General features: G+C 46.3%; 1 protein-coding gene across 4 annotated transcripts in view; it reads right to left on the minus strand.

Annotated features, from left to right (window-relative positions):
- Positions 1-15,625, minus strand: part of Tiam2 (TIAM Rac1 associated GEF 2) — a 233,630-nt gene extending 218,005 nt beyond the window's left edge. For 3 of the 4 annotated variants that reach the window (XM_048805929.1, XM_048805925.1, XM_048805928.1), the window contains exon 1: positions 15,431-15,625. The gene's annotated coding sequence lies outside the window, so the exon portion shown is untranslated. Of the gene's footprint in view, positions 1-15,315 lie in introns of all 4 variants that reach the window. The other variant, XM_048805927.1, reaches the window with a different exon arrangement.
- Between the last annotated feature and the right edge of the window lie 12,084 nt (positions 15,626-27,709).

A 27,709-nucleotide genomic window follows, 5' to 3' on the forward strand; every position in this document is an offset into this window, starting at 1 on the left:
ATATATATATATATATATATATATATATATAAAATAGCTGGGTACAGTGGCACACACCTATCATCCCAGCAACTCAGGAGGCTAAGGCAGGAGGATCAGTTGAGGCTAGTCTCAGCTACTTAAGTGAGGCCCTGTCTTAAAATAAAATATAAAAAGGGCCGAGGATGTGTAAAGCACTCTGGTTCAAAGCACTCTGGATTCAAACCTGAGTACCAAACAAAACAAATATCTAGCAAATAGCTAACAGTCTTGGATGACAAGATTTCTACACAAATAACAATTTTAACAGATAGTCTGTGGTGAGTGCCACAGGAAGAAAACAAGCAAAGTGTAAGAGTCACTTCTGGCTACAGAAAATTCAGCTAGTCATAAGGTAAAACTTTCTTCCCCGCATTCCAACTTAATAAAAGCTGAATTTCCAAACCGGCAACCTCCTCCACAGTGACACCTTCAGAATGCCTCTGGAAGATGGGGGATCTTGATCCAGATATCAGTGGATGACCCCCCTGAAGTGAGAGCAGCTCTATACACCCCTCTTAACCACACATACCTGGTCTCCCCAAGCACCTTGGAAAACACCCAGAAAGTAACAGGGATCCTAGGGAGAGACAGTGCTGGAGGTATTCCTTTTTTTTTTTTTTTAAATGGGGCTAGAACCCAGGGGCACTTATCCACTGAGCCATATCCCCAGTCCTTTTTATTTTTTATTTAGAGACAGGGTCTCACTGAGTCCTTAGGCCTCACTAAGTTGCTGAGTTCAAAACTCATGGTCCTCCTGCCTCAGCCTCCAGAGTCGCTGGGATCACAGGTGTGCACCACGGCACCTGGCTGAACTTGCACATTCTTTTGTTGAGGCTCTGTTTGAATGTTTGGCTTCATGGCTCCAAACTTGTGAGCTGAAATAACCCTCTATTGCAACATTTTACAAAGGGAGTGTGAGACTGAGAGCAGAAGCCAGGAGTCCTTCACTTATTTAAACAGGGCTCCTTCACAGACTCCCGGATTCACCAGCCCCCAGCTGTGGACTCTGACGGGCACAGTTCTAGTCCCTGGGAACACAGTCATGGTTCCTGACCTAGAGAAAGTTCCAGGCCACAGCAGGACAAGCAGGAGGCTGATTCCACTCCAGATCATTGTGACAGCTGGGCAAGGGGCAACTTAACCTTGTTCTTAGCGTTCTATCATCCAAGAGGAAAGCAAGCAAACCCAACCCAGGTCAGAGTTCCGTCCCCTTTGTATCACGTGATGATTTCCAGATGGCTGCAGTCCTGGCTTGATGCCTAAGTGCCACAGCTCTATCTGAGGTGTGTGTGGCTCAAGAGCCAGGTGTGGTGACACACACCTGTAATCCCACCTACGTGAGAGGCTGAAGCAGGAGGATTGCAAATTTGAAAGCAGCCTGGAAAATTTAGTGAGACCCAGCCTCAAGATTTTAAAAAAGGACTCAGGGTACAGCTCAATGGCAGAGCACTTGCCTAGCATGCATGAGCATGTCCTAGGTTTAATCCCAAAACAACTAAAAAAGTATAAATAAATAAATAAATAAATAATGAAATTTTTAAATAAAATGAAAGCACTTGAAGATGCTTTGTGAACTATCATCTTACATCAGAGACTCAATCTAAGAGAAAATAAGAAATTGTGTTGTATTTTGTATTTTAAAGCTTAATTCTACAATCTAATTTTCCTTGTACTTTCTTTCTTCACGCAGCCTTGCTTTCTAGTTATTAATATATAAATATATCCATTATTTAAACAAAAGGGATACATGTGCCTGTCGATTCAGTCATTGCAGAAAGAAGGTAACAGGGAAATTAGACACTAGTGACCAACAGCATGCTTTTAGCCTCTTTGTGCATGTCCTTGCTAAGGAAATTTAGGAGTCTTTGCTATGGTACCACGTAACTGCCAATCAAAATAAGTGCATGCACCTCTTATGGGAAAGCTGTTTTTACTTGCACAACCATTAATTAAGGCAGATGTTTTTATCATTCACAGAGAGGCAATGCAGAGTAAGCTCATTAAGATCATGAGCTTTGGCGTCAAACTGAGCCAACCAAGAGGAGTGCAATCCCATTACTTTCTGGCTCTTTGACTTTGGGCCAATTACTTAGCCTTCTTCTGGCCTCAGTTTCCTCATGTGTAAAATGCCTGCCTTATGAGGCTGTTGTGAAGAGTTACTGAGAGAAAGGTGCAAGGTGTTTAGCACATTCCCCTGGCCGGTGGCAGGTAACCATTTTCAAAAGGTTGACATCATTACCATTGAAGTATTAAATTTCTCAAATTTTCCAAAAATTATAAGTAAGCTTTACATGTAACTTACTATATATATATATATGTGGAATTTGGGGAATTCTCAAGAGTTTTAAAGGAGGTGATTTTTCAATATAAAAATAAACTGGCTTAGAGTCTATGCCCTAGAGTCTCCAGATTTCTCCGTGGAGGAAGGAAACCTTCATAAAACTCAAACGCAACTGTGCCCCAAACACCAATGTACCTCCAACACGTCTTTTTATACTTTCTTCAGCAGTCTATTTAGTCTCTTTGTGAAAAGCTCCCTTAATTATATGAAATTGGCCAAACCAGTAAATGTAATCAAGCTGAATTTCATTTATCATGTATAAGAAGGCACCAGAAAAAAGAACTTGGGATTTACATTTCACAGGACATTTTCTGGAAACCCTGAGATGAGAAACACTGTATGTGGAGTGACGTGAGCCCGGGCACACTAAGAATGGGCTCTGTGTCCCTCCTGCAGTCAGGAGGCCCAACCTGCATCTTGTTCTAATAGGAGCTTTTCTTCCTCGTGGACACAGTGGTTTGTCTCATGGAGTGACTAGGAATTCACGTTTCTGTCCAGTTGTGTAAAATGTTCCTAGCAGCCTCCGTGGACAGGAGACTTTACTGACCTCGCCCGGTCACACGTGTGGCATTACACTAGCTCTGCCAATTCTGTGGGTGTTACTCTATATGAACAAGAAGTAAAAACCAGTTTTTCTATGTGCTGCTTTAACTCAGTAATCACATCCTAGAAGGTTCTTGGGATAGAGAAATGCACGTAGAGGACCAGATGGAATCTTCCAAACATAAGGAAGAGAACTGGCATCAAACGCCTGTCTCACATCTGAGGTCCAGAGAAAGCACCCCCAACACTAGATCATGGTCTCCTTAGAGGAGAGCCATCTGCTGAGCTCTGCTCTGGGGAAAGAAAGCAAGATTGCCTCACCTTTATGAAGAAAAATCTATAAACCTGAATTAAAATTCCACTCAGGGCTTCAGTACAGCTCCGTGGTAGAGCACTTGCCTCGCAAGGGCAAGGCCCTGGGCTCCATCCCAGCACTGTGAAAACTACAACCCAAAGCCATTCAAACCGGGGGAAATGACCACGATTTAGCAAGGCAGCCTTGTTCCTGAAAGAACAATTGGTCATGAAGATAAAGCCAAATGCCTCTTTTCCTCCCTTTCATCCAAGATACAAGCGAAAGCTCATAAATCCAGTTTATTTAAATATTTTAAATCTTAGTTTAAAATATTTAAGTTATATTGATGGAGCAGGAGTTTTTTGAAAATGCACTGACCCTTCTATGAATTAGCAGCACTCCAATATAATTAGGGGGGGATGTTTGAAATATGCTTTTTAAAGGAAGGGTTCACTCATCCTCTGAAGATCCACTGCTATCCTCTGAAAGTGACTTATAAAAATAGGAGATGAATCAGTATACATTTATTATCTGGGATGTAGTCGGTGTTTATAAAATGAGCATAAGTATTTCCATGGTTAGTGACTCAAAAGCAACCAGAAAAATTCCACTGGTCTTCCTTGCTCCCAGGAAATACTGCTCTGGAGGACAGGAAGGCTCAAGCACACAGATGGGCTTCCAGTCCTGCTGGGTGACTCGTGTGGACCCCCAGGTGTGTGGCTGGGGGGATTTGCCTTTGGAAATCTAGGGTTTAAGGTTTAGCAATTAGATGTTTTTAAAACTCATCTCCTTTTTGGTCTTTTTATGTTTTCAAAATCCTACGAATATTATCCTTTCATGAAGAAGAAGCCCAGAAATGAAAAGTGGGAGAATGGACAACTTTGGGCAGAATACAGTGACTTTGGTAGAGGGAAAAACCACATGGAGTCAAGGTGTCCTTGCATTTCTACAATCTCAACACCCAGCCCTGTCCTGGAATATACTAATTAATTAATGACTAAGTGTGGTCATTAATTACAAATCAATGGTGGCTTAAAGGCAATGAACCCAGTCACTATTCAACAGAAGAGAGAACATGGTGCATGAGAAGGAGGAAGACAAGAAAAATCATTGAAATTAGCATCTGAAGGTGTGGTTCACTTAAGATGTATTTCTGTTTGGTCTCTGCGTTCAAAATCATTTATTTTTTCTTTGCTATTGGACACTTTGTGAAAGTCAAGTTCATTTTTCAAGAACAAGCTAAGTGCTGCCCTGCGAACATGACTACAGAGACCAAGGAGCACCAGGGCGGGCCAAGGAACTCCCTGAGGAAAGGGGCCAGTTGGCTCTGGTTCTGTTTACAATTATACCCCTAGCGCTCACATAGTAGATGCACAATAAACTCGTGTTTAAGATTTCATGGAATAAAGAGGGCTACAAAATGGTATGAACATTTGGAAAATGACTCTTTATAGGTAAATACCCCCGACTGGTAATTACAAAATGCATCAATCCTTCATTGGAAAAATGGTCATTCATACATGTCAACTATAATCTGAAATGAGTCAACTATGAATCTGAAATGAAGGCAAACGATTTAGTGCTTCAGAGAAAATATGTGCTTTCTTCCTGGATCAGTCTAGACTTCTAAATCCCCTGGTTTCCATGACTCTAGACCACAGGTTTCTGCAAGGCTCCGAATGTTTTAATCCACTCCAATGATGAGCACAGACTTTCCAAATTTCTTACTGGTTTGTACTTCAAAGCAGGGTTTAAAGAAAACAGTAAGAAAGAAATAATATGAACCAACTCACTAGAAGTTGCCTTATTTTCATACAAAATTATTTCATGAGCCACAGAATAGCTGTACCAAGAATCATTCTGAGTTCATACATGGCACTTAGTGATGGCCCTCTCTTCGCCTTTCAGGACTGGCACTTTGTTCCTCTATCTGTTTTGTATTCACAAAGCAAAGTCACATCTATGGCCTCAGGCTGTGAAAATGCTTCACTTGGCAACCAAGGTGGGTATTCCCTTCCCAGACGGCAGCCCAAGTCCAGCGGCAATTAACAAGGCCAGCACTTGCATCCCCTCCTCCCAGGGCCATCTGCAGTGGTCCCAGTATCCCCTGCCAAGAGCCACAGCAGGAGCTGGAGACTGGAAAGACAAGCTGTGTCCTGAGCTAAACTTGCGCAGAGAGGAAACTGGGTGGGATCCCCGGGAAGACTTTCTCCTTCTCTGTCTCTCTCTTCTCTCTGTCTTCTCTCTTTCTCTCTCTCCTCCTCCTCCTCTTCCTTCCCTCCTTCCTCCACTCTCCCTTCTTGTCTTTCTTTCCTTCTTTCTTTTTCTGTGGGTCTCCTAAAATATATTACAAGAGTAATCCCAGAGGCTCAGGAGACGGAGGCAGGAGGATTGCAGGTTCGAAGTCAGCTTCAGCAACTTAGCGAGGCTGTAAGTAACCTAGCTAGTGAGACCCTGTCTCTAAATAAAAAATACAAAGGGCTGGGGATGTGGCTCAGTGGTTAAATGACCTTGGGGTCAATCCCCAGTTAAAAAGAAACAAACAAACAAACAAACAAAAATCTCAAAGAAATATTTTACTAGCAGAGATTTCTGAAAAGATTTCGGTCTTTTCCTGACTCACTCTCCAAATTGACCCTTTGCTTTCAGAGTTAAGAGAAACACATAAGTTATGAAAAAAGCATAAGAAAATCCAACAGCTACCCCTCATTAAAGTAGCAAAGCTGACACTTTAATCTGAAAAGCAATACCCAAGGGTAACCTGCCTACAGTATGAGTTGTCACCCTCAAGATCAGCTGGGATCCCCAGCCACCCAAAAGAGGTTGGCAGGATCATCTTGGCTCAAGACACTGAGCTATACTACACTTGAAATACATATTATGGGATTACTTTTGGACTCTGAACACAATTATGACATTCACCAAGCCTGCCAAGTTTTCCATGTAAACAAGAAAAATGTAGTTTAAATATTAAACAACTCAATTTCGTGGACAATTCCTCTTACAGTGGACCAAAGAAACTAATTTTCAGTTTGTATGCATTTATTTTAATAAGAAGAGTGTGTTTCAATTAAGGGGGTCTCAAAGGTTATCCATCCAGTAACAGCCAGTCCCCCAGAGGCCAGTCCCCGAGGATGCACCTTTGAGAACTGAATGGCTCGTTCAGCCCCAGAGCCGTAAAGCTTGAGATCAGGGAAGCCGGTTGCTATCTTTATTCCAGTCCTCTGTTTCCCAATTCCCAGGTCAGTGTCTGCCAGGTGAGTTCAAGAAGGTGTGGAAGAAGCTCCGACCCGTGGCCTCTTCAGCACGTCCGTCACTCTGCTCCTGAGTGGCAGCCTCTCGACTCAGCCTCAGCATCCCAACTCTGCCATCTGTGAATAGGTGCATTGATTGGTGGTAGGTGAGTGCCAAGCGCCCAATCCAGGACATTGTCATCTGGATGATTTACACGCATGTCCTGCACCCCGCTGGGCACTAAAGAGATGGATACTTTGCTAATAAATTGCCCGTGCATCAACATTCATGTAAAGCAATCCAAGTTGGCAGTCCAAAGCAGACTCCCAATAAGCAGCCAACTTTTCTTCTGTTGAATTTTTTAAAGAATTATCCACCAGCTTCTGGAAGAAGGTGAACTTGAGCAGCACTTAGTGGACTTAAACTGCCAGCCACAGACACGGTAAGTCCCCAGGCGCACTTGTGATCAGTAAGTTGGGCTGTGTCAGAGACTCTGGGGCCTCTGTGGGTGTCTCTGCCCAAACGCAACCACTGAGAAGCCCTGGGTGTCCCTGACAATGGTGCCATCCGGAAAAAAGGACGAAGCAGCACTAAAGTGAGAGTGGTCAGGTTCGCCGTCTCCACTGGTTTCCTTGGAGAAGGATGTGAAGGGATGAAGAGACCTGGACTTAGGGGGATCAGAGTCCAGTTGAGGAGATAATGACCCGAGGGCATGCCGAGGAGCACTGCTGAGAGGCAGGTGGCCATACGCTCAGACGGCGGTGAGGAAGGAGGCTCAGGTGTTGGAGTGGACAGGGAAGGTAGGATGAGGTGAGGCTCCAGATGTGGAGAGGAGCAAGAGGGGTGTGGGAAGGAGCAAAGGCTTGGGGAAGAGGCCACAGGATCACAGGGCCCTGAGGGTCCCTGGGAGCTGCGCTTGTCCCTCCTGGGCAGTCCAGGACACCTCAGGTGAGGAAAAGAAAGGAACGCAGGTGCTCGATGGGAAGGAGAGGCAGATGCCTGGTGATGGACAGCATGGTTGGGCCACTGTCACAGTCCTGACCCTGGTTTTGGGGGTGGCATGTCCTCCCTGGTCTTCTCCAGATCATCCGAAGGGACACAGGAAGAGATATCAGTATTTTAATTTACATCTACTTCTTAAAATTTCACCTTTTTGGCCAGGTGGGTGACACACCCCTGTGGTCCCGGCTACTAAGGAGGCTGACGCAGAAGATCACAACCTGGGCAACATCAGGAGACTGTGTCTCGAAATAAAAAGGGGTGGGGCTGTAGCTAAGTGGTAGAGCACTTTCCCATGTGGCAGGCTCCGTGCTCAATACCCAGTAGTGCAAAGAAATGAACAAGCAAAAAGCCCCCTCTTTTTGAGTGTCCATTTTATATATTTAAAGGTCACACTCATTTAATAGACAGTGTGTATGGTACACAAACAACTGAAATTGGAAGAGTGGGCTGCATCTCCACTAAACACACATTTAATGCTAGGGACCTGCTTAGAGGTGTTGTTAGAGAGGGTTAAAAGCCACTACAAAGAAAAAAGAGGAACTCTGTGAGCCTCTGGGTATAGAAAATGAAAGAAAGAATGAACAAGAGGCCTCAGTTTTTCCATCAGGGAAATGGAGAGAGATGGTTCTACCCCCTTCAGAGATAAGGATGGTGGAGCTGACCCCCTGAGAAGACAGTCGAGGACCAATGGTCCCAGTAGAATGTCTTCCAACAAGAAAGAATGTGCCGGAGAAGGGAGAGGGCAGTGGGGGATTTAGGAGACACTGGCATCAAGGGAAGAGAGACTTTCTAGAAGACAGGGCAGACTAGAGCATCAGGGAGGTCTAGTGCAATGACCCCAGGAAGCACCCCCTGGAATCCCACAAGGTCACTGAAAACTTTAGTGACTTCAGTGCAGGGGAGCTGGTGGAACCTGGGGTCAAGGAGAGAATGAAGGGGCAGGTTCTGAAGGCAGCAGGTGATGTTTAGATTTTAACTATGAAAACGTCAGGGCCGGAGTTAGAACTGAAGCGTCAGGAAGGTGTGTCGCGCACACGTTTCCCTTCATCTGGGACCCCTGCGAGTGCCCTGTGACTAAACAGTGGTAAACGGTGACTGGGGCCGGGGCAATGTGACATGGGGTGAGGAGATGATAACGTGTCTGTCCTGACCCAGAACCTTCCAGACAGTTCACATCTTGTGCAATATAATTTTATAAAGGCAAAAGGGTGGGCTGGGGTTGTGGCTCAGTGGTAGAGCACTTGCCTTGCATGTGTGAGGCCCTGGGTTCAATCCTCAGCACCGCATTAAATAAACAAATAAACAAATAAATAAAGGTGTGTGTCCATCTACAACTAAAAATATAAAAATTAAAAAAAAAAAAGGCAAAAGGGTTACATAATTCTTTTTTAAAAGCATACAACAGACACTAGAATGGCAGTATGTAAAAATGTGGATGTATAACCGATGTGATTCTGCCATCTGTATACGGGGTAAAAATGGGAGTTCATAACCCACTTGAATCAAATGTATGAAATATGTCAAGAGCTATGTAATGTTTTGAACAATTAATAATTAAAAAATAAATAAATAAAATAAAATTTAAAACTTCAAAAAAAAAGTATTTATTTTTTAGCTGTAGTTGGACACAATACCTTTTTTTTTTTAAAGAGAGAGAGAGAGAGAGAGAATTTTAATATTTATTTTTCAGTTTTTGGCAGACACAACATCATTGTTTGTATGTGGTGCTGAGGATCGAACCCGGGCCGCACGCATGCCAGGCGAGCGCACTACCACTTGAGCCACATCCCCAGCCCTGGACACAATACCTTTATTTCACTTATTTATTTTTATGTTGTGCTGAGGATCGAACCCAGGGTCTCACACGTGCTAGGTGAGCATTCTACCACTGAGCCCGAGCCCCAGCCCATAATTCTTAAATCTATATACTGACTAGGTTGGAAACTTCTCTCAATTTTTACATCTTATTTGAGATTTTAGTGTTAGAAGATCTGAATAGAAATAAACAGCAGGAAGAAGTCTGAATTCATGTGAGCATTAGTATCAGAGTCTGAGGTCTCATCCATACACAAGGGACATCTGGTACCTGTCAGACACCATCCTGAAGGGTGACTGAGGTTTTCCTTCTTTGGATAGATCTCCCCAGGAGTGACCACCTCAGTACTTGAGCTTTGCCCAGGTGTGAAACTGTTTACTATCCATCTGACAAGTGAGAAAATAAATTCCCGGTCACATGTGTGAGAACTAATTAATGCTTACAGAATTCTTTGAGAGTCACAGATGAAAAGGGCTATTTAAAGGCACAGTATTATCATCTGCTGAAGTTGGAACCAGGGGAACAAACTAGATTCTCCCAGAGAATAAGCTATGCCCTGGGAATCAATTCAGTAATTTGGGAAGATGCATTACCTGTTTCAGGTTAAAAGCAGTAATTACTGATCATTCTTCAGTAGCTGGTCTTTCAGTTTCCAGAATTATCTCAATAGCTCACCTCCTTAGACACCTGTGGCTCTCATACAGAACACCAACAACTGTTTCATAGAATCACAGGTGCTCAGGGCCGGAAGGGTCAACTTGTCCTCTGCCCATTGAACTCCCTCTCTGGTGAAGAGGCCACCTAGCCCATGTGTGATACCTCCAGCAGGGAACTCCTTGCCTCCCATTCACATTTTCTTCTAACTAGAGCTTTAAAAGTCCTTTTCCCGTCTTCTGTCTTCACAAGCCAGGACACATGCTGTGCCTCAGCTGCCCTAAGTCTCCTCATCTTCATCCTGGGTCTTTCACTCGACTCTTCCTATATTATCCTTTTAAAATCAGTTCCCACCAGCAAGGCCCAGATTTTCTGCAATAGTGACTTAATTGTTGTGCACATTTATATATATTCATCCAAAGTGTTTTGTGCAGAGTAATTTGCCTAAAATCAAAAAAGAAAACCTGATATGTCTACCAGGTTACATAGATTCATACATCTTCTAGGGGATGACTCTTCGTGCCAGGGAGTGATAGGCTGAAGAGATCCTCTGTCCTGGTGCTGGGGATCTAGCCCAGGCACCCACACATGCTAAGCATGCACACTCCCCCTGCACCACACCCCCAGCTGAGGGCCTTCGTTTACTTTTAATTTACTTATTATGGTGCAGATTGAACACCAGGCCTGTACGTGCTAGGCAAGAGCTCTGCCCCTGAGCTAAACCCTCAGCTTCCCTGGTCCTCTTTTGATCAATAAAATCAGATATTACAATATCAATACCTGATTTGGGTCAATAATGATAATGATGATGAAACACTGCCATTGAGAACACCTGCTTAGAATAAGAACAAGGTACAGAGTTCATAGTGGCTTCTGCCCAGATGGCACCAGGGACCTGCCAATGCCATTGATCATGAGAGACAGAGAGTGTGGATTTCTGAATCAATGGACCACAGTAGCATCTGTGTGAAGGAACTCTGCCAGGGAGAAAGACGGCGACAGAAAGACCGGAGCCAAGAAACAGCACCTCATGGAAATACATCTGGCAAAGGGAGAAGAAGAAGGGTAAATTGTAAAGACAAAGGAGAGAGCCATTCGGAATCCTGTGGACATCTCTTCCTGTGCCTATGGACACCTCTTCCCCTCCTTGAACTCTCAGTGTGGATGTCTGGCCCACTTTGAGGGCAGCCTTCTGTGTACCTTTGAACATGTGAACACGTGTTTGGCTGGGGTGGGTCGGGAGGGCTGCAGGTGAGGGTACCTGGGTGTGTGCCTTTGTAAGGCAGGTGGGCCTGGCGCTGGCTCATGCTGACACCTTCTCTGGCTCAAACATTCAGGTGTGGGGAACGGCCCAGGTGGGGCTGCAGGACTATGTGTGCCCAACGAAGGCTCTACCCCTAAGTGCACATGCCCAATATCTCAGCCAGAATTCACACAGGTATCAAAAGGCATGTGAGCGTGTGTGTACCTACTATGTGAGTTGGGCACACATGCAAATATATGCCCAAATGTTTAGGTGCAAATCCAGAAGGTGGTTTTAATAACATGGGGCAATAAAACAGCAAATGTTTGAGCTATGGTCTTGCAGCAGGCATGGGGAAATAGTTTATCTTGGATTCTTGGGAAGTCATTAATACAATGAGGAAGTAATAGAAGAAGGAATCATCCAGGAACAAAAGCCTCAAGTCCAAAGAATTTTTCTGATCCAAGCACGACCTCGTCTCATGAATGCCAGGCCACGGGCACAGACTATGAAATTCCATAGGTGTGGAATTCTCTCAATGTGAGGATTCTGGCTGCAAATTTATCTGTGGAGAGACACACAGGAAGCTGAACGGTCCTCTTAAAAACAGTACTTCACAGAAAGAGTGCAATACCTGCCATGAGTTCACCTTGCCTGAAACCAGTCCATTGGACAAGGAGAAAATTCTCCAAGAAGACCATTTCATATTAGTCAGATACTTGACTTTAATGATTATATGAAGATTCAGTAGAACACTTACCAATAAAAAGAAGATTCAAAAGATCTCTTTCAAAAATAGAAAATTAGAGAAATCATTACCCACCCCCATTCTTCTCTACTGATCTCAAAAATCAAGGAAAGTAGATGTAATTTTTCACTCAAAAATTGTTTTGAGCAGGGCATGGTGGCACACACCTGTAATCCAGGAACTTGGGAGGCTGAGGCAGGAGGCTCACAAGTTCAAGGTCTATCTCAGCACGTTAGCAAGAGCCTGCTCAATGTAAAATAAAAAGGACCAGAGGTATATATAAGCTCTATGGTAGAGCACTCCTGGGTTCAATCCCCCAAAACACTAAAAGAAAATCACTTTGAATAATTAATATGATCTCACAGGTGTTCACTGGGTCTCTTGATAACAAAGTGGCTCAAGAAACACATTAAGGCTCCAGGTTGACAGAGTTACTCTCCAAGCCACAGCATAGGAAATGTCACAAGTAATGGCCCCTCCTCTGTTCCCACATTGCTTCCTCTGCCTTCAACAAGGCACTGGTGTTATCAGTAGAGTCCATGAGCTGGGGACACTGCCTCCAGCCCGGCACCCGACTGCACGGGTCTTGTAGGAGGGACTGACAACCTTGGTCCTTTGATTCCCCTAGAACCTGGGCAGTGACTTGACAGCAGGCAATCTGTGAAGGCCTGGCAGGGCGTGGGGACAAGGTTAATAGGGAGGGTTGGGTCAGGTCCCATGGGGCTTTGGAACAGGGCAGAAAAACCTGGACTTTGCCCGTCATAGGCCAGAAGAGGCCTTGAAAGGCTTTTGAGCCAAGTGATATTGGGGGGGGGGGGAGGGGTGCTTAAGTACAGCAATGAGGGAAGAGAAGGAATCCAGAGGGAAACCACAGCCAGAGGCCCTGAGGCAGATCTGAATGCCCTAAAAGAAAGTTAGAACTTGGTGACAGTTTCCAGGAGATGAAGGAAACTGGGTCAGAGTTGGCTCTGGTGTAAAAGGATCAGTTGACTCCGGACTCCAGGAGGAGTTAGTTTGGGGGGGGGGGGCAGAAAACATGTCCACTGTTAGTCACAGTGAATTCTAATCCATTCCTTGAACTGAGATGTCCAGACAGCAGTTATAACTCAGAGCGGGAGTCGGGGCTCGAGATTCAAATCTCTAAGTCACCCTCAAAACCATTGCTCTGAAAAGACAGAGTGCTCCATCAGGAGAACAGGAGGGTGCTCCAGGGGGGTGCTCCGGGGTGGGGTCCAGACCTGCTTGCTGGGGCCCGCGGCGTCTGGCTAAGGGCCTTGGAAGGAGCAAGTCGGAGCTGAGGAAGAGCAAAGGCTCTGTCCAGTGCCCAGGGCAGCCTCCTGGGCGGGGCAGCAGGCAGCCTGCAGTGAAGGAGAAGGAGAGTGAGGGCCAAGAAGAGAAGCTGCAAGGAGACTTGCGAGGAGTGGGTTAGTTTCCTGATCTGTAGGAGAGACTCAGGCGGCACGCTGGGGCAGAGCAGGCTGCAGGGGAACAGGGAGGCGGGAAGCACAGCTGCAGGTTCTGTGGAGGAGCAGGAGTGAGGGGAATGGAGATCTTCCTCGTGAGCACTCGTCAGACTCCACACACTGAAGTGCGGCCTGCTCCACCAGTACACGTTTCTATGGCCTGGATTTTGGGTCGCTGAGTCCCCCCATGTCTGAAGCCCTTGAAGCCCTAGTGAAAGAGGCCAACGGCAGCAACCCTGGCTGGGTGGGGCATGTGCAAAGAGGCAAGGGCTCTGGGCCTGAGCCCTGGACCTTTCTGGAACTCAGAGGCCTGGTGCTGGAATTGCTGTCCCTTTGCAGGATGCCCCCACCCCTCCTTGGGTTGGCTATTCACGCTGCCTGTGAGGATCATGTCCAGACAGCAGGCCCCCAGGCAAGTATGCACAGAGGCCACATCAAAGGAACAGGGTGGCAGTACCAGGAGTGGACACAGCACTGAGCTGTCACGCTAAGTCTCTGTGGGGACACTGATGAGTCAGCCAAGGAGCAGACTGCCGTGTCCTGAGCCGAGGAGGTCCAAGTGCAGAGGCTCACCCTCAGCACAACCTCCAACTCAGGGGAAAAGGGGGGATCCTCTGCCACCAATCTGAGTCTTCATGTGACACAGATACGGTAAAGGAACAGGAATGGGGACTTTAGAGGGACTTATACTATAGCCACATTTTGGAAGCCTCTGAAAGACTGATGAGCTTAGAAGTATCTGGAAACAAAGGCGATTCTGCCGCACAGTGAAGAATGACTGCAGAGACCTCTACGGCACCACAAAACACTACGTTCACATTCAACTTCCCTCAGCAGATAAATTCCCAGATGTCCACAAACTACAGATCATTGTTCAATTTCCATGGCTCTGATCTGCAAGGAAAGAAAATGCAGTGTCTTTCAAGGTGCTCTCTCCCACATGAGCACCTGTGATCAATAATGGCTTCACAGTACAGCCCCAGGGCTTCACATACTCACTTAACACGGACATCGTTGTCTCTTCTTTACCCCCAGGAGGGAAAGTAGGCTAAAAAGAGGTGGAGCTGGAGATCAACCCGTACACCACAGAACCAAGATTTCAATCTGTACTAAGCCTGCAGGGTCTGACCACTGTGCTTTCCTGCCTCAAGAACAAGGAAGTCCCTGCCCGAGCAGGGTGCCCAGTGCAACAGGAGGGAGACTGAGATAAAAGTGTGACACAGACATACTGTGGTGAGCACAGGGGTGAGCTGCGTTGAAGGCCTCAAGGGGGGCCCCCTGTGGACGGCACAAGAGATCTCAGAAAGGCTCATGTAGCTGAGTCTGACCAGGTAGATGGAGGAGAGGGGCATTTAATTATGCCAGATGGACAGAAGGCAATAATAGCAAGACAGAGGGACCCACCAGATGATGGGCCCACGGGTATGGAGGGGCACAAAGCTTTGAGGCTGAAGGGCCTGTGGTGCTCGGATCAGAGATGGCTTGAGGCTGAACTTCATCTCTCATGACGTGGGGGACGTCTCGGGGAGTGCCTGATGGCATGTGTTTTATTTCAGGTGGTGGAACTAGAGCTGGGAGCAAGACTAATGAGAAGGTTGAGGCCAAGACGAACCATGGGGAGCAACCGGGCCACAAGACGGGGTCTCACAGCCAGCTCTTCTCCTTCTCTTCATGCAACACTGAAGTGACGGCCCCTGCTTTGACCAGAAGCTGAAGACACAGCCATTTAGAAAACAGAGGGAAGGGAGGCCCCTGGGAAAGTTTTGGGCGGGTTCTTAGCCTTGAAGGTCCAATCGCTTGACATCTAACTCTCTTTTCCATCAGCGTCTCCAGGGGCACTGCCAAGGAGCAGAGGAGAAGCCACCATGTAGGGAAGCTGGTGGCATCAAGCCGCAGCGAGGGCCTCACCATGCACGCCCTCCCCTTCTCCCACTCACTCGGCTGGGGAACTGCACTCTAGAAGTTAGAAGGGCCCCAGGCAGGCGCGACTCTGGAGTGACCCTGCCAACTTCAGACTGCCTGCTCCTTAAGAACTTCTGAAGACGTCGGCCAATGGGAGTCACCACTGACCTTCTGAAGCTTCAACCAGACAGCTGGAGATGAGAAAGCCTTCACATTCCCCCGGCAGCTCAGAAGCTGATCTTCCCCGTCATTCTGCCCTGCAAGGAAACAGCAAACAGGCCTGTTAGATGACTCAGACACCAACCATCAAGTCACGCAGCACCAGATGAAAAGCTCACATGTCATGGACAAGATGAAGAGTAATTCAGCACAAACTCCTATGATGATTCATGCAGAGGCTTGGTTTTTGAGGCTTAATTTACTTAAATGACTGCTAACCCGACTCTTCCCTGTTCCAAGGTCAGTGAAAGCATCATTTAACCTTTATACATGGTAGGACCAAGGGGTGGTTATGGAGCACCAAGGAAGAAGGTGCCACAGGGGATTTGAACTCTGCAGCCGAGGGACATCTGTTGGATCATTATGTCCCCGTTGGCTCATGTGTTCCAGTAAGTGTAAGCTGAAGGACCCCAAAGTTCTTACTTTGGAGCACAGGATTTGGGAGCTGAATGGGATTCTTCTTTTCAAAGGTGAGGAAATGAGATCCAGACATTCTCTCTCACACACAACCCAGCAGCTAGTTACTAGCCCGGTCAGTTCATCAACCAGTGCTCTTCCTGCTAATTCACATTCATGGCTTTGAAATAAATGTTGGTGAGGATGTGGACACACTCATACACTGCTGGCTGGGACTGTAAATTGGTGCAACCACTATGGAAAGCAGTATGGAGATTCCTCAGAAAACTTGGAATGGAACCACCATTTGACCCAGTTATCCCACTCCCTTGGTATATACACAAAGGACTTAAAATCAGCATACTACAGTGACACAGCCACATCAATGTTTGTAGCAGCTGCATTCACAATAGCTAAACTATGGAGTCAACCTAGGTGCCCTTCAGCAGATGAATGGATAAAGAAAATGTGTTATATATACACAATGGAATATTACTCAGCCTTAAAGAAGAATGGAATCATGGCATTTGCTGGTAAATGGATGGAACTGGAGAATATCATGCTAAGCAAAGTAAGCCAGTCCCAAAGAATCAAAGGCTATATGCCTTCTCTGATATACGGGTGCTAATTCACAATGCAGGGGAGTGGGCGGGAAATAGGGAAGAATAGAGGTACTTTGGATTAGACAGAAAGTGAAAGGAGGAGAAGGGGTATGGCAGTAGAAATGACAGTAGAATGAATTGGATATTATTACTCTGTGTGCATGTATGACTCACGACGGGTGGGAATCTACATCATTTACAACTAGAAGAATAAGAAGTTATGCTCCACTTATGTACGATGTGTTGAAATGCATTCTACTGTCTTGTATAACTAATTAGAACAAAGAAAAAAAAGAGAAAAATATAACAAGCTCTTATGAAATCTTTCAATTTCCAAAAAATAAAACTCTGAATTTCATGTTTATTCTAAACTTATTTTATAATCTTTCTAAATACAGAAGTTTTAATTTCTGCAATGAAATTCTAATAATAAGCTTAAGTCTCAATTTTTACAAAGAAATGAATCCCAAAAGGTGTGACAAAAAGGACTAGCCCCCATGACACTCACATATTTTCAGCCAGAGTCTGACCCATGCTAAACCTCAGGAATAAATTGTGTCCCTGAGGGACAATTTGCCTATTGGCTCCATAATCCATTGGAAAATGTCCCAATGTTGGGATGTTGGGCTAACGGAATTCCAACCTCTCATTACAGGTAGAGACTGCAGTGCAGAGTTAAACGTCAATTACTGAGAGTCAGACAGAGAAAATCAGATAAAATACATATTAAATGAGCATCTGTTGGCCGGACACGGTGGCGCGCGCCTGTCATCCCAGCGGCTCAGGAGGCTGAGGAAGGAGGATCATTCGTTCAAAGGCAGCTTCAGAACAAGCGAGGCACTAAGAAACTCAGAGAGACCCTGTCTCTAAATAAAATACAAAATGGGGCTGGAGATGTGGCTCAGTATTTGAATGCCCCTGAGTTCAATCCCTGGTACCAAAAAAAAAAAAAAAAAAGAGCATCTGCTGGTGCAGGTTCTGTGCACTCTGCTTCAAATGCAGGGTCTCAGGCAGTCTCCACGATTGCCCCGTGAGTTACCACGGGCACGTCTCCATTGTACAAACAGGGTACGGAGGCCCAGAGAGGCTCTGTCCTTGGGTTCAACCATTATTTATCTGGGCATCTACTGCATGCCAGGCACCAAGAAACGTGCTGCACACACCACAGAGCGATGGACACACTCTCTGCCTTCCATGAATTCCCAAACCAGCATAGAGGGGATGCCGAAGTCGGGCACCTTGATTAGAACCACGTGGTTCAAACTGTAGCTTCTGACACACTAAAAGGTCATGGGATTCATTTAAGTGGATCTTGATCAGCATTGAAAGTAGGTGAATGTACAAATAAATAAAGGAGATGGGCAGGGTGCAAGACGGCACGTGAGCATGAAGGAAAAGAAACCCACTGGGCACGTTTACCTGCATCGCTCACGTATCTGCCTGTGTGTACTGGTTTGCAATGGAGAGTGCAAAGAGGAGCGAGTGGCTGCCCAGGGGTCAGTCAGCATGTAGCGCAGGAGTGAGCTGGCCACAAGGTGGGTTCCTCCCCAGGTGAAGTCTCTTAAGGACGAGGTGCTCAAGTCAATGCTCAGAGCTGGGAAGAGCTAGAAGAACTGATATGACGTTTCAGGAACAACACAGGAAAATAGAATGGGTTCCCTTTTCTTGCGGCCTGGGACAGTGGGGTCACCATCAAGCTGAGGAGGCACAAGAACACCAGTTCTGCATGGCATGATGGAGCTGGGCTTGAGAAGAGGAGGTTAAACCTCAAGAAGATGAGACCCCAAATCTAGCCCCAAGTGCTGTGAGCCAAGGGAGATGCGGGAAGGTCTACCAACATCTGCTAGATCTGGAAAAGGTTCCTGCCATCCCACGGTGGGAAAGTACACAGGGCCTGGAGTCTAGATGGCCAGTAGGCGTGGGGCTCACAAATGACAGCCGTCCCAAAGCAGAGCCTCCCAAGGGCAGCGAGTTATTGTCATCTCCCTTCCCAGGATAAAATATTTATAAATTTTTCTCTTCTTTTACTAAAAGTGCATTCAGATATACTCTGAATGCCGTGTTTGCAGGGTGGGGAATCCGTGGCAATTCAGAGAACGCCGCATGGAGACACCTTCGCAAGTGTATGGACTGATGGCCGGAGGGAAAAGACCCACCCACACAGCAGGCCGTGCTGCCCACACCAGAAGCCTCTGGTGGGATGTGCCATGAGTAGGTAAGGGGCAAAGGCCGATCGTTATTTTGGTGACTTGGTCATTGCATATCTATCTGTTAAAGCAATGACAGGGATGATGTCGGGATTAACCATCTTCTCCATTATTTAATCTGTATTTTTCCCTAGACAGACTTATGATGATAGTGACAAGAATTAGACACTAGACAAAATTTAAAGTTCCAGAAATACATAGAAAAATAACAACTAGATGTTCGTATTTGTATTTCTTCACCCATCATGTGTGACAGAACCGTACAAATAACAAGGTCTTCAACAAATCTTTCTTCCCAACAGGTTACGACTTAGAAGAACAGCTAGCTGATGTTGAAGGCAGGAGAAATAATTAGGGCATTTAAAAAAAATTCTATTAAGAAATGGAGCTGGGAATATAGTTCAGAAGTGCTTGCCTCGCATGCATAAGGCCCTGGGTTCAATCCCCAGCGAAAGAAAGAAAGAAAGAAAGAAAGAAAGAGAGAGAGAGAGAGAGAGAGAGAGAGAGAGAAAGAAAGAAAGGATTCTACTGTCATGTACAACTAATTAAAAAAAATTTTAAAAAAGAAACAAATGAAAGAGTTCAAGTGAAAGTGCTTCATGAACTGAAAGGCATTCTGCAAGTATTTACATTTTAGTTATTATCAAGCTAACAAATAATCAAGTAAAATTTTCAAAGCATTAGTGCCTACAAATAAATGACATCGTATTTAATAGTTCTCGAGTCTGTGTTTTTCACATATCTATTTTCAAATCGAGGACTCAGCTTTAAGTACCACATTCAGGGATCAATATATATTGTCCTTTCTGTTGTTGGGCTGGGAATCCACCCGGGCCTTGTGCATGCTAGACAAGACTCTCCCACTGAGCCACATCCACAGCCCTTACACACACGTCCCTTATAACACAAGTGCAGGTGGGCTTGGTTCATAAACGGGTCCCATTATTTCACCAGATGGATGAAGGGACACAGGAGGGCCTGCCCAGGGTCACACAGGAGCCCAACTAGAATGACAACGGAGCCCTTGTTATTGACTCTGAGCTTGTTCATGACCCTGGCTGTCATTTTTGCCATTTCTTATCAAGCCATATGAACTTCTTTCCAGATGATAGGTGGTGATATGGAACATGATGATTCTATATATTAAAACCACACACATCACAAAACCAATGGTATCATTTTTTGTTTGTTTTTGTTTTGGTACCAGGGATTGAACTCAGGAGCACTTAACCACTGAGCCACACCCCCAGCCCTTTTTTGTATTTTATTTAGAGACAGGGTCTCATTGGGTTGCTTAGGGCCTCGCTAAGTTGCTGATACTGGCTTTGAACTTGCAATCCTCCTGCCCAGCCTCCCAAGCCACTGGGATTACAGGTGGTCCCACTGTGCCTGGCACCCATGGTATCATTAAGGAGAAAGCTCCATCTGAACATTAGCAAAACAACATCCTTTCACTGTGAGCCTAGATCCAAAAGAAGTTCTTTTACTTCTTAGCTGTGAGATCAATGAGATCTATTTTCATTCTGTTTCATTTAAAATTAGTGTCAACCATTTTATTTTCCAGGGGGGGAAATATCTCAAAATTATGGGTAACACAAGACTAGATAACTAAAGTGACTCTGTTGGTGGATAGAATTTAACTTAAATACTTTCAGTTTTGTTGCAGTGGTGGAGTGAAACCCAGGGCCTTGCACATGCTAGGCAAACACTCTGCACTGAACCTACCTGCAGCCCAAATTTTACTTAAAAGTTGTTCAACAGATAACATGGAAGGGGCTGGAGGAGCATTTGCAGTTTAAAAGAGGAATAAATAGGGCTGGGGCTGTAGTTCAGTGGGAGAGCGCTTGCCTAGCACATGAGGCACTGGGTTTGATCCTCAGCACCACATAAAAATAAATAAATAAAATAAAGGTCATGTGTCCATCCACAACTAAAAAAGATTTTTTTTTTTTTAAAAAGAGGAACGAACAGATATTAAGTACTTTTACTTGTTTATTTTGGTGCTCGGGATGGAACCCAGGGCCTCACACACACTCAGCATGTGCTTACCGCTGAGTTAAATCCTCAGCCCCATTAAGTACTTTTACATGGTGAGAATAAACTTTCAGTTGGAGGGATACACATTTGAGTGACTAAAACTATTCAAAGGGAAACTCAAGAGGACAGGGACCACAGAAAGCCAGAGCCTGGCTGCTCTGGGGAGGAGAGGGCCTGGGCTGGCGCAGCCCGGCAGGGCCTCTGGGACAGTCGTTGGCGGCTAACAATACAGCGGTCAACACAGCGGTCAACACAGTGACCACTCGGTGTTTCCAGGTCTAGTGGACAGAAAGAGTGAAAGAAGGGGCTGGGGCTGGGGCTCAGGGGCGGAGCGCTTGCCTCACAAGTAGGAGGCCCTGGGTTCGATCCACAGCACCACATAAAAATAAATGAAAAATAAAATAAAAGTATTGTGTCCATCTACAACTACAAATATACTGAAAACAAGAAATAAAAGCCCACGTTTCCTTCATCACTCAAGGGTCATCACTGCCCATGGAGGGTCCCAGTGGCACAGGCCACCAGGGCCTACCTGCTCCGTGGCTGCTGAGCAGCCCTTGGTACCTCCTGGCTCCTCCTCTCTGGGAATGTGCTCACAGCTGCCTGGACGGTAGGTACCGCTGAGCAGCAGATGGAGGTTCTGGTAGCTGTGGAACACTCTGTAAAACGCTTGCTGTCAAAAATGCACATGTTTTTCGACTTTCTTGCTCAGTTTTAACTGGTTTTAATCAAGTTTGGAGCACCTCAAAAATTCTTCCCCAAAAGGGAATACTGAGATGGATCCTCAGTAAATTCCGCTGAACAGCAAGCCCAGGCAGCCATCGCCTGCGGAACACCTGATCCTGGGCCTCCACTCTATGCCTGGCCTCGGGTCGCCAGGGCCAGAAAAGCCAGCACACCACGGAGGACAGAGCGGGGTATGGGACTTTGGCTCCTTTTTTCTGGAGCTGACTACAAACCGCCTTCTCTGTTTATTTGCTCAGAGGGCTATTTAACATTGAAGCACAAAGAGTGGGGGAGCCTCAACCACGCGGGCAGAACAACTTCCAATCACAACAAACACTCCCAAGGAGGAGGAAGATGGCCAGCGACACAGTTCCTTTCCAACATTCTTTAAACTAAATGCACGGCCCTGGGGGCAGTCTGACTTGCTTCCACTGTACGGCAAGTGTGGAGAAAAGAGACCTTTGTACTACCTGCTCGGTGCTCACATCCCACTCCAGACCATGCCTGGCAGCTGGACCCTGTGGAACAGAGACTGTCCACGATGCAAAGTAGGCTGGGCGGCCCTGAAATCAATAAGGACTCCTTCCCTTCATTAGCCCTTGGCAGTGTGACATCCAGGAAGATGCTGGGCTCTGACACATTCTGCAGAGCTTCCTGCATCCTCCAGGCTGAGTCTCAGGCCACTGAGAAATGATGTGATAGCTTAGAGACCTCAGCCACAGCAGGCTGCAGCCGAGAGCAAGCCAAACCTAAATTCTGGGCCATCACATTTTGGAGCAGTTCCCCTTGAAGCATGTGAGCAAGAGCCACAAAAATTTAAAGCAACATATGATTGTTGTGAAAGGATATAAGGATCCTGCTTTCTTCATCCACTTCTATGAATCCATCCCCTTAATGGCTGACTCCACATGTCATTCTGCACGAGGGCCTCTGCACCCCGTCACGGCACAGAGCCTGCTACACACTAGGAAGCCCTACCACGCACCCACCGACCAGAGCTGGGCTCTCCCGTTGCTGCCAGAAGCTGATAGAAGGGAAAAGCTTCTCAAGTGCTTTAGGAAGGAGAAAAACAGGGCTGAGGGTGGTGATGTGCACCTGAAGTCCCAGCTACTTAGGAGGCTGAGGCAGGAGGATCTCTTGGGACCAGGAATTCAAGTCCCCCCTGGGCAACATAGCAAGACCCCGCCTCCAAGCAAACCAGAGGTGGTGGTGGTGGTGGTGGAAAAACAATTCTTCTATTTTTAACATAAAAGACAACCACCCACCTCTGCCCAACACATATTTAACATTAATGAGTCAGCCATACAAGGGATTCACATTTCATCACATGATTAATCCTTGCAAGTGTCTCGATTTCTCACCCTAAACAGCTTCTTTATTTGTTGTTAAAAGGAACAGTCCACGAATATGCTGATTTAAAGGATAAGAAGAGCATAGAGCAGCTTGACAGGTGACCTTTCACCTTCAATAGTGCTGTCCTCTAGAGTTGTGCAGTGTACAACCTGAGAGGCCACAGGGAGCAACCCTGATTACACGTGTGATATCAGAATTATTCCTCATTCACGTGTTTATATATTATGTATATTACAAAAGCAGTATGTATATTAAATATCCAATATAAACCAGTTCTTTTGTATGTCCAGTAAATCTTATTGGTCAGTAAACTCTTATTCTCTGTTCGAGCTCATTATGGTGAGTGCCCAAGGGTTAGGTTCTCTTTTCCCTTTCGTCTTTGAATATAAATCTATTTGAAAGTCAGAATTGGTTTCACTTGAGAGCACAGTGATCTTTGATTTCCCCCTTCCTACGCCAGTGCTCTCCAAAACTTAGGGCTGGACCCTAATTCTGCCCAATAAATACCTCTCAAGCCTCTATCCTTGGCCTTCCCAAAGCTCCTCCAACCCCGGACTTCAGTACTGTTCTTCCAACTACAGTCTCTCTCCAAAAAGGTGTCGCATCACAGCCAGAATTGCCCCCCCTGCACAGATAGGCTTCCATCACCCTCCACTTTAGAACCTTTAATGACTCTATGCCACCCACCAGGTGAAGTCCAGACAAATCACCATGGCACGTGACCTGTTCACACTCTGATTGGCTCAGCATTCTGGGCCAGTCGACACCATTTAGGTATCCACTCTGTGGAAATCTCCTGGGCCCCACAAAACAGTGGGATTTGGGGAAACAATTGAAAAAATAAGACCCATTCCCAGATCTCGGGGCACAAACGCTTCTGCAGGAGATGTGGACATGTACGCAAATAATCATACTTGGCCGTGGTCAATGCAATTTGGCCCCAATCCAGGGAAAGGGCTTCACATCCAGTCAATTCCCACCCACCCCCTTTGTCCTGCTTTCCAACCATGTTCAATTTTTTATTATCCAACAACTGCGGCCGGTCCTTTGCTACTTGCGTATGTATCATCAACTCATCTGCATGGCTTGAAAGGCCCTCCCAGGTTGCTGCGCACTGAACTCCTGTTCATCCTTCAGCTGCCCAACAGCTCCCTCTGCAAGGCCCCTCCAGCCATCACCCTTCTTGGGCCACTACACTTCCTGGGGTCAGCAAATCCATACCCTCTGCTGTAATTATTCACTTAAGTGCCTGTGCTCCCCCGCACGCAAGCTGGACCAGGACCACGTGGTGGGGCGGCAGAGCAAGGGCACACCAGGCTCTCAGCAAGGGCCTGAACCCAGCAGATTCAGAGCATCCTCCCTTACTGGCCCCCCAGGGCTGTGGTCTCACAGGGGAGGTCGAGGGGTGGCAGCCTAGGGACAGGATCACGGTGCTCTAGCCGTAGGGTGAATTCTTGGGGATGAACCAGCAAGAGACAGCAGCAGCTGCATGCAGCATCTCTGACTTCCTCTTGGTAACTAAGTATCTGGTCTCTACGGAAGTGGCTTCTAGTGGTGTAACTAAGCCTGGGGCCAAATGAGCTAAGAACATTAGGACGCATCAAAAAAGAAAGAGGAATTTCCATCTGAAATCGTGTGCAGAAAAGCTTTTTCCTATCCTTATATCTTCCTTCCTAAACTTCTTCTTTTCTTCTTTCCCTCCCTCCCTCCCTCCCTCTATTCCTTCCTTCCTTCATTTTTGAGGGAGAAGGGAAAGGGGCATTGGGGACTGAACCCAGGGGCATTTTGCCATTGAGCCACATCCCCAGTCCCCCTTTGTTTTTCCATTTTGAGATTGTGTCACTATGTTGCCGTGGGCCTTGCTAAATCGCCAAGGCTGATCTCAAACTCGTGATCCTCCTGCCTCAGCCTCCTGAGTCTCTTGAGATTATAGGTGTGTGCTACTGTGTCCAGCTTCTTTCTTTATTTTTAAACATAGAAAAACTTTTTAAAAAATATTTATTTTTTAGGTGTAGATGGACACAACACCATGCCTTTATTTTTATATGGTGCTGAGGATCGAACCCAGGTCCTGCCTATGCTAGGTGAGCGCTCTACCACTGAGCCACAATCCCAGCCCCAACTTTTTTTTTTTTATATATGACTGGTAGATGTCATTTTTGTATATCTGAACACATAATTACACAGTGCATTTTTTAAAAGTGCATTCAACTAAGTGAAATTAATCTTGAGTTGGTGGATATAGGAAAAGCACATAGAATGTGAACACTGTCTCAAGAAATTCATGATTCAGTGGACAAGTTATACTTAATTGGTAATTCTGCCATTTCCCCCAAGTGAGATAGTATCATGTATTATGGGTCCTATTATGTATACTATTATGGAGAAACTCAAATAAAATAAATTAATGAAGTCCACCACTCCCTAGAGGCTAAAACTGGTATTTCCCAAAAAAGTGACAGAGCCAAAGCCCAACACAGAAACTGACTCGAGCGTGCGTGTCTGACTTAGAGTCTGCACACAAATGTCCACCCAGAGGATGATGAGGGAGGCAGATGTTTGCCCCTCTGTGGCTGCCATCCAGATGAGCTGAGAGGCCACAAGGCGGGTGGGAACTACCTTTGCCCCAACAGCTGGGTCTGCCAACTCCTCCACCCTGTGGTGGTTCCCAGGAGGCTCCACCTCCTCCTCCAGGGACATTGGGGAGGAGACCTTGACTTGCCTGGCAGCCCACTGCCACTGCTTCCTTCTCCTCCTCCTCCTCCTCCTCCTCCTCCTCCTCCAGCTTCAACTCCCTGGTGCAGACACGTCACCCACACACGCACACCCATCAGGCTGGCCTCTCTCCTGCAAACGGCCTCTTGTGATGGCAGGACAGGCTCAGACCCAGGCCTTCCTCCTAACTGCATCTTCTTGCCCCTCATCAGAGGTGTGTGCCAGGCCCGGCCCTTGGCCAGGGTTTGTGTGGTGCAGCCTTCAAACTTCCTCAGGCCGACTTCATCATGAGGTAGCTTCATTTCACCCAGGGAAGGCTGAAATCCAGAGTGGCTGCCCACAAGATATCCACCCAGTAAAAGCCATTCCAGTAAGTTCTGAAGGAAACCAAAGTGGTGCTATTAGGTGGAGGGAAGCACATTCCACAGGGGCGGGTCACCCCGTAAGGGCCTCAGGAATGGGAGTCACAACTTCGGATTCTGAAACTGAATTTTCTTCCTGCTCCTTTTCTTGCACAAAGTAAACAGCATCCCTTTGGGAACCATTATGTCAAACGTACATCAGAGAAACAAGCACACCCTAATACAGTCTGGTTGTGGGAGGAAGGTTTCAAAACTACCAACCTGCTACATCTAATCCCCACAGCCTTTCAAACAGAACGCATTTTTTTTTTGCCGAGAGAGCCATTTGTCTTGCAGACACAACTCTACACTTGGAAGGAAGACTGGGGAGGAGGGACAAGCATCATCCTAAATTTGAACCCTGAGTCGCCATTCCTGAGCACACTCCCCTCCAGACCAACGGCTGCACTCCCACGTTGAAGAAGAGTCACATCCCCACCCGGCATCCCCCACTACACATTCCTCTCCCTGTCCTCTATGGTCACTTGCATACATCCCAACCAACCTGGGACCACTTATAAAAGGGCTTGTGTTTAACTGGATTCTGTTTAATTCCAGTGCTTTCTTCCAGCCATCCAATCTGTATGTAATTAAAATCATATTGCAGCAAATGTTGAATGGTATGAAAAGTTTTACCAGATGTATACGACTGACTAGCCGGAGAATTTGGCAAGACTGCAGTGATCCCATTAAAGAGGGGCGAGCTGGCTTATTTTGGAGCGAACGTTATATGCCTTGGATTGGGGCTGCTTTTCACTTATACCGATGCCGCCTACCAGGCTTAACCCTTTGTCAGCAGCGCTGAGACGTGGTCCTGCATTTCAACCAGGAGGGCCACGGCACCCCATCAAAACCCTAGGGCGAACCTATCTGGCTGGTGGAGGAAGGCTCTTTTGAAAGTGCTCCACTTTCTGAGCCGTAATTAGCCTTCTTGGTGGTGATGAAGGCTGAGCAGATGTCACCCAGCTCATGTCAGCTGGACGGGGAAGAAGCAGATCCAAGCTCCTGGAGATGGAGGGCACTCCTCACAGCTCCAATGAGGTAATCGTAGGATGAAAAGAGGAAGCCCTGTGTGCTACTGTAGAGAAGAGAAACTGGAAACTCAGGTGCTAAGAGGGAGCAGATAAAATACAAACAAAGCTCATGCTGACAGATTCACCTCTGGGGACATTCCTGACACCCAAAGCAGCAGGGACAACAAGTCTCCCACCTCATCACACTCCCTACCCACCCGTGTGTCCCCACCAGAACCCGGAGGCCTTCGCCACAGAAAGGCCTCTAGGAGGACAGGCCTTTCCCCGACTCTCTGGGTCGCTCTGCTCATACTTGGTGTCATCCGCAGATGATGTAGCTGTAAAGTTGCAATTTTGCTTTAAAGACATTCTGCAATAGAGACTTCAGAATGAGTCGAAGTCTCTCTCAACATGTGACAGGAAGAAACATATGTTCCTAATCTGTGGGTTTAAAATTGTTTCAGAATTACATCAATGAGACTTATCCTCCAAAGAAAAACCAGGCCACCAACACCAGCACAAGAGCATGCGGGCCCTGAAGGGTAGTTCTACTTTCAGGCCTACGTCTCACACACAACACATCGGTTAAAATGCTTCTAAAGTGGACTTTCCTGCGGAGCCTAAAAAGCAAAATAAATTAATAAATAAAATTTTAAAATTTTAAATGAATTTCAAAAACAAATAGGGGCCTTGGAAACCAAGGGGGGTTGGTTTCTTGACCAGAGGTGTGTCCTGCTCAGAGCAAGTTCCCAAGCAGAACGCAAACATTAGTGTCTCC

This window comes from Marmota marmota, unplaced genomic scaffold (genome assembly GCF_001458135.2).
Source record: "Marmota marmota marmota unplaced genomic scaffold, marMar, whole genome shotgun sequence".
Taxonomy (NCBI): domain Eukaryota; kingdom Metazoa; phylum Chordata; class Mammalia; order Rodentia; family Sciuridae; genus Marmota; species Marmota marmota.